This window comes from Triticum aestivum, chromosome 5B (genome assembly GCF_018294505.1).
Source record: "Triticum aestivum cultivar Chinese Spring chromosome 5B, IWGSC CS RefSeq v2.1, whole genome shotgun sequence".
NCBI lineage: Eukaryota > Viridiplantae > Streptophyta > Magnoliopsida > Poales > Poaceae > Triticum > Triticum aestivum.
Genome location: NC_057807.1, coordinates 235608553 through 235616942, shown reverse-complemented (window position 1 = coordinate 235616942; position 8390 = coordinate 235608553).

The window sequence follows — 8390 nt, the reverse complement described above, 5'->3', positions numbered from 1 at the left end:
CTGCCGCCGAGGGTTTGGAGCTCTGCTCTGCGCCGCTGACGCAAGGTAATCTGTCAAATCCGAGTCGATGTGTGTTGAGCTGTCATTAGGAACAGAGGCGAGGCAAATTATCTGTTCAAATTCCGGGATGATCAGGTGTTGCGGCAAGTTACCCGGAGATTGGGCAAGTTATTACTGCTAGTACTCAATACCAGATGGAAACGAGAGGAACGGAAATTGTCCGATCAAAGCATCGGGGAGCCGGCTATGACTCAAAAATGGATATGGCCGTGGCTGCGCTTCGAGTTGTTTGCTGAACCACCCCACGCTAAGTCACTGGGCTCCGACGCCTCGAATCGCCCGCCGCTGAAGATGCGCCGCCTCAGGCGCCTGCACACCTGACGCGCCAAGCCTCTCCACTTTGCGCCGGCTCAGCCCGCGCCTCCCCTTTGCAGCAGCATCAGGTTCGGCCGCCCTGGTGCGCCCCCGGCGTCCGGTTTTTCCACGTGCTCATGTGCGGCCGCGCGCTTGTAATGAACCGCCCATGCGATCACATGCTTCCGTGTGGCCGTCTTGCTTCTAAACCGCCCAGCCGCTTTACGCCGCTGATGATGAACCGCCGTAAGTTGCCAAGACGGACAGGTTTCTGCAACTGATTCAAATTCGTCACCTTCCACACACATGCACTCAGAACCATCCAGTTGATTTGCACAAAGACATCTTCGCTAGCGTCCGCATCGTTTCATTGGAAGAAATTGCAGTGGCCGTCCGTTCTCCAAACGCCATCCCAGCAGGCCGAGCTGAAGGAGAGAACAGAGAGGTCCGCTGGACTCTTCAAAACCTGAAGTAAAAAGGAGGAGAGGAGGGGCCAAGGAACAGCAGCGTTGCTGCGGTTTCCAAGAAGGCTTATCACCAAAAATGAAAAGGACACAATTATCACAAAGGCCAATCTGATCCACGTACAAACATCCAAAGGAGTACTAATTGATGGTTCGGAGCAAATGTACGAGGAGATATGCGTTGGGAGGCAGAAAAGACAAATGAAGACCCACATGGGTGCTGGTGCCACATCAGACGTGCATCCATCCGATCATCTTTTTCATCTGAGATTATCCAACAATTACCGGGTGTTATTTTTTCCAATGTATTTTATCATGTTAATTCATCCGACCATAGTTACTCTGGCCTATGATATTTTTATGCAGGACGGCTATTAAAAGAAAAAAGGATGGTATTATAGCGCGGAGGCACGTTTGGCTGTGCCGCGCAGCTTCACGGATACGCGTATCGTGGTCCGGTTTACATCAAACGCGCCGGCCGACTCGCCCGTCCGCATCACGTTACAACGCCATAGACGACTTGCCCGTCCGCCCTCGCGGCCGGTTCACGCGTCTGCACCAGCTTACAACACGGAGGACAACTTGCTCGTCTGCACCGGCTCACAAACGCCGTGGCCGGTTTATCTGTCTGCTCCCACGGCCGATTCACCCGTGAAGGATTTCAGTTTCACCTGGTGATCATCAACTTCACGGAGGATTATTTTCGGCCTAAACACATCAGGTGATATCCATCTAAAATCTATTTTTAGCACATATTATTTTTGTCAAATAACAGTTTATCTTTGCCTTGGTCTGCAGTATTGTTTATGCAGAACAATTGTTCACTGCAAAAGCTATGGCTGTGTCATGGATGTATAAACTCGCGCCATCATTATAAATGCGCTAGTATCTTATCATGCCATCAAGCTCGATGAATATATGAGCAAACCGCCATTCTGCAAACCGGTTTACATCGATATGACGTGGCTAATTCGCCCATACACGCCGGTTTACAACACTGCGGCCGACTCATCTGCCTGTGCCGCCTCTGAAGCCGCGGTCATCTTTGTCGCCCGTCTCTCGCGGCCTGGTCTACATCAACACACCAGGCCGCACCCGTCTGCATGAGCTGTTTATTGAACATGAGCAAGTCACAACTTGGGTAGCCGGGTTTTCTTTCAAAATGGAGGCAAATTATCATATACTATCAACCGCCATCTGCACTGGGTGGCTTAATGGGCAGGCGCATAAGTCGCCGCCACTACAGTTTGGATAACTTCAAATAGCCAGTTGGAAGGAACCATTGGCCGAGTTGCTGACACGGCTCATACGGGATCATTTGTAACCCGCCGCAATCACCTCAACCTTCTGTGGATTCACATCGTGCTATCAACACCAATGACATACAAGTTATGTCGGTTTATATCACAGTCAAATATGAGAGTTTCAAGCCAACTCCTCGAGTCATCTTTGAGACTTGGGGGCTACGATGACACGACTCAGCAAATCTTGCCAGTTTTAGCAAATTTAAGAACCCCAGGATGATGGAGGGAAGGATAACCCGGTCCCGGAGGCTACTGTTATATCCATGAAAATTTAAAGGCCGTCAGAAAATTTCCGGCTTAGAAAGTATATGGCGGTAACAAAATCTCGGCTCAATGAAGAAGTTCCGGGTCATCAGAAAGGATTCCGGTTTACAATCCGGTTCAAGAGAAATCTATTCTCCCACAAAGCTCTGAAGCTCTCAAATCCGGTTTAAAAATGTCTGGTTCAAAAAAGGAATTAACTTCTCGCAAGTTCGAGCTTAAAGGCCGTCAGAAAATTTCCGACTGAAAATGAAGATTTCGGTTTAAAATCTGGTTCAAGGGAAAGAAATCTCCCACAAAGCTTTGAAGCTCTCAATATCCGGTTCAAAATCCCGGTTCAAGAAGAATTTATCTTTTGCAAAAAGTTAAAGGTTGCCGAAGAGGAACTGCTGCCATGATGCGCGGTTCAGACATGGGTATCCTACCTTATTGCTTATCGTATTATTTATCATGTGGGGGCTTCTGCTTACAAAGCGACGTCCTGTTTTGTCCATTAAACCGGCTATCATGCCACAATACAGCTTGGGAGCTTCACACCCAAGGGGCCAAAGAGAGTATTGTTGCTAAAAGCACAACTCAAACATAGGCACCCATTGAGCACAGCTCACAAAGTTACTTGGGCGATCTTTGTGTAAAGTAACAAAGAGTTTGAAAGGACCCTTGTAATTGGGTATCGACCCACGGCTTGGAAGCCTGGTGTATTCACCTAAAACCCCGGGTTAACCTGCCTTCATCAATTAAGCCACTCCTGTCCAGGTAATCCTGGTATGACCCGTCGAACGTTTGACAAGTCAATCTTATACAGACCCTGAACTTGTCAAAGTTAAAACAACGATTGGTTAATTGGAGGCCCATCTTAAAAGGCTTTGTAAAATGGTTTAACTCAGTGGCCTGGCAGCCCATGAAAAGCCTCGAATTTGGGCCTGGCAGCCCTTGAAAAGCCTCGACTACAAGTTTTTCATTTGCTTTTTGTCAAAGTTTTTTCTCCTTTGATAAGGTTTTAAGGTAAACTGGCGTCCATTGACCCGGCCTGACTACAAGTCATTTCATCAGTCCGGTGTTTCTTAACCCGGCACAAGCTTTCAACTATCAGTTGTTAGTACAAACTCAATTGTAAACTGGAGTTTTCTTAGCCCAGTCTGGCATTGACTATAAGTCGCCAGGAAGATTATCCGGTGTTTATTACAACCCGACACGGTTTTATTACAAACCGGAAAAATATGAGGGGAGTTATCATACTCAAGATTTGGGTTATCACCCTTACTATAAAGAGTTGGTAAACCAACGATGTGATTCACCCCTACTGGTATGATATATTTCATATATTCTCCTTCAACAGGTCGATCTCGTGGCAGAGCTTTGCCTTATCCTGCTGAAGTCGCAGGATTTCGCCGGTCGCCTTCTTCTCTGAGGCAATGCTCTTCTTCAGCAGCATCACCAAGCCGGTGGTCAACTCCCCCTGCTTATTGAGCTCAGCGGGCATGTCATCGAGGCTCTCCTTCAGCAACTCCATCAAGCCTTGGATGAACTCCTTCTGCTTATTGAGGTGCTTATTGAGCTGATCGTGTATGCCGTCGAGGGATAACGACTCCAGCGCCGCCGGCTCGGCATGTTCGCCTCCGCGGCCAGGGTGCTCCTAGGAGCCATCGCCTGCCCGTGAGAGATCTTTCGAGGTATCTGCGTGGCGGCGAGCCCTCTCTTTTTTTCCACAACCTTGGTTGCCGATCCCTTGTTATGAGTAGTTCTCGACCTAGAGCTCTGCTCACTGGCCATGGCAACGACGGACGAAGAAGAAGCACTTATGAGGAGGAAAGGTAGAGTGATTTTCGGTTAGGTAGTTCCCATTTTATAACCTAAGTACTAGCACTAGTACTAATACCTGCATAGTGGGAACACGTTCAGGTTTGGTACGCACTAGTAGGTGTGAGCAGACTTTCGAATGTGATGGGAACAAGGTAAAGATTAATTGATGGTTTTGGTTTCGAGGCCCAAAACGGCTCCCGATGAGTTTAGCGGAACATAAATTTCAAGTACTACACTGCTCAAATACGTAAATATTATGTTACTGTCAAAAATTGGCACAAAATATGAAGGATACTAATGGAAGTACTACTAGCAACCCATGATTTAACTACTCGCATGCGCGCAGTGGAGTAATAATGTCTTTCTTCTGCCCTCACGTCCACTCAATTTGCATGCGCTGTATTAATTGACCATCAATGAAGTGAACCACTTTACACGCGTCAAATTATCACATGGGGTGGATCTTGGTACAAAATTGCATCCGCTCGTGTACCCGCGAGTGCATCCAAGGGAATGAGTGCATGTGTGGCGTGCATGCACATCTTCGCTTCGTGCATGTACCGCCAGTATGGCTTAGGGAGGACGAGTACATTCTTCTGGAACTAGCAGCACGTCACTGTGATCAATCCTTGCAAGGAGGTCGCGACAACGCCTCCACATGTGCCACGTGGATTCATGAACTGTAAGAGAGACACTGTGTAGCGTGCCATTGGAATTCTAATTTACGTGTTTTGCACATACTCGAAGTACTAGTAAGGTACACGTGCATTGCACGCATCAGATTTTGCAACCAAATTATGAATAAATACCACACTATAGCATGTAAGCTCTGAGCCATATATGCCTGATGTAGCCCTTCGTTTATAGTTCATCTCATTCAAAATCAATTAGTTTTATAAGAAAGCTAAGAACGTGGGAATAGGAAAAACATGGGATTATAGTGGAATGTCATCTTGAATCCTATAGGATTGTACGAGTGTTTGATTGTGCATAGAAAAAACGCAGAATTCTTTCAAAGAGGTTTGAGTGGATGGGATGTTTCCTATGAAATCTAGTGCAAATGAATCATATAGAAAAATTCCCATGGTTTACAATCCTACGAATCAAATAACCAAGATAGGAAAAATTCCTAATGATTAGAATCCTCCAAAATTCCTTTGAGAATCCTTTGAATCAAAGAATCCCTTAATCTATTTTATGATTCATGGAATTGTGCGTTGTAAAGCATAAAATAAAAACAAAAAATGGCAATTCAACTAGAAAAAAGTTTGGTCAGTTATGATACGGTAGATTCTAGAACAAAATAGAACCACTGTTGTTTTGAGGTTTGTGCATTATGCTTAAGTTCAACCATGGAGTCTGCTAGATTGTACATGTGGAAAAATCCGGTGGGGGGCTAGAAGATGGTGCGAGGGGCCGAGTGGAGGGAGACTATGAAGGAATGCACAAGTGCAAGATCGATATTTAGAGAGAGGGGGCGAGAACGTGCGCTGTTGCGCGCAGTGGCGGAGACATGAAAAATAAATGAGCTAGGGGGCCAGGCATTGCTAATCCTTTATGAGGAGGGTCAATTCATGAACTTAAACCATTTTTAGCAGCAATTGTCTAATGATCACATTCATATTAGCCTCGATATATAGTGATGTTAGGGGGGGGCAAGTCCCTTACTGCCCCCTGTCTTCGCCATTGTGCACGCGTCTGAGAGATGAAGCGGAAGGCATGGATGATGAGAGGAGGACGTTGGATATATATTTAATGTGGGTGTATTAGCTATATATGTTAATCCTATATAGAGAGGTATAGATTGATTGATGTGGACGTTGGAAAGAGGGTGAGACCTCACTGGATACATCGATTGATCGGTTTGTGTGGAAAACTATGAAAGACCTAGCTATATACACACATACATAGAGGAACATCGCTCATTGCGCATGCACGCGTGAGAGATAAAGAATGCCCGATATGATGGAGAGGGGGATGTGTGTGGGTGTGTGCCTTCATGGGAGACCAACCTGAAGAAAACGATTGCATGTGTGTGATGGATAATGCCGACTGGTAGTGTGTGATGCACGAGAGAAAGTTAGTGGTACAATTATAAAGAGAAGACGACTGTGTGGGTGTAAAAGACTAGGTGAGGTCATAATCAATGTAAAGTTGAATTCAAATATTTGAATAAGAGGTCCTGATGTTTGACACCCATGCATGCATGAATATAACGGAGATCTGCGCGGTCTGGTTTGGAAACGAGCATGTTGTAATGTATACACATTGAACAAGGTCAGACTGATTTGAACTTGAGATACTGATGGCAGACATCATTTGGCCACGTTGCATCCATGCATGGACACACTATTCTAATTGGAGATGATGGGCGGCTTTCGCATCACATATCTATATCTATACCCCCATATATATATATATATATATATATATATTATATTTTATATTTTTTTATATTGTGTGCGGGTAACTTTAACTTTGGAAGATGGTCGTTGGATGAGGCGAATCTGATGGTCCAAAGATGGCAAATTTGAGCACTACTGGCCGTTGGATATCATCTAGATTCCACCAGATTTCGTCACATGTATAATCTAGAAGACTCCATGGTTGAACTTAAGCATAATGCACAAACATCAAAACACAAGCACTTCTTATTTGTTCTAGAATCTTCCATATCAGAATTGCCCAAATGTTTTTCTACATGATTTGCCATTATTTGTTTTTACTTTATGTCTTACAACGCACAATTCCATTAATCTTAAAATAGATTAGCTTTCTTATAAAAACTAGATGTTTTTGAATGAAATGAACTATAAGAATTCAACGAATATCTACATCATGCATATATGACTCAAAGCTTACATGCTATAATGCGGTATTTATTCATAATTTGGTTGCCAAATCTCATGCGTGCAATGCACGTGTACCTTACTCTAGTCTAAATGGTGTTTGTGTGTGTGTATGTTGTGTGTGTTGAGGTGCAAATTGTCTTTTTGGGTACATGTTAAGCTTGTTCTTCCGAAATTTCAAGCCGCGCCTTGTTATGCCGAAAATTCAAGCTAGCGTCTCTGTCTATCGTGCTGCGAAACTTCCGCCTCTTCAACCTGCGCCTTGTTAGCCCGAAATATTTAAGATATATCTTTGTCTTGTTGTGCTCCGACAACTCCCTCCATCTCAACCCGCGCCTTGCTATTCTGAGATTACAACACACGCGAAAACTCCCACCTCCTGTGAAATCCCGACACGCGAAATGCCCGTGGTACCCCTGAACCGAAAGAACTGCCTCAAATCGGTGGGGGTATTTTCGTAACTTACCCCACATTTCGGACAAGCGCGTCCCTAAGCCATGGTTCCACACTGCCATCCCATCCGCCCACCCATTCGTACACCGATACCGTGAAAACTCGTGACGAAACAGCACAGCCTGCTCCGTCCGCCACCCAGCCGGAGCCTCTTCCCCGACGATGTCGTCCATAGCAACACCTCGACGTCCCTCATCCACCGTACCGGATGAGGATCCGTCATCGGTCTCGTCGTCCCACCGGTTCAGCCACCCCATCCTCCACCTTCAAGGAGCTGCCCCGACATTCCCCTCGTCTTTTGCGCCACCTCCATTCCCAAACCACTGTCTTCACCTGCACCACCAGAAGAGCATCATCATCACCGTTTCCTCGGATGAAGCTGCGCCTAATCGGCGCCACCAAAGAGGTTGTACACTAATCGCCGCATTTTCTTCTTGATTTGATCTCACGGTGCTGCCGGTGCTCGGTCCCGAGCTGACATGGTGCGGGTCCATCCACGGCAGCGTTGCCGGCCACTTCCTCCACGGCGTCGCTCCCTCGGCGGCGATGTCCACATTAGTAGGAGCTGCTTCTGCTTTAGCTCTTGCTCGCGCTGCTGCTCTGCTCTTGCTCTTGGTCCCCTGCCTGGTCTGCTCTTGCTATTGCTCTTGCTCGCACTGCTGCTCTCGCTCTTGCTCTTGCTTGCGATGCTGCTCCGATTTAGCTACATTTCAGTCGACTGAATGGACTTTTGGGTCAGTCGATTTTTAGGGGGTCGGGGACTCGCCGGGGTGATGGAAGAACCAGCCGCAGCGGGGAGGGGGGCTCGCTGGAGAGGTACCTCACTATCTATCTTAGGGTTCAGGGTGGGGGCGGTGGTTGCCGGCGGTGGCGGTGCATTGGCAGGGCGGTGGCGTGGGGAT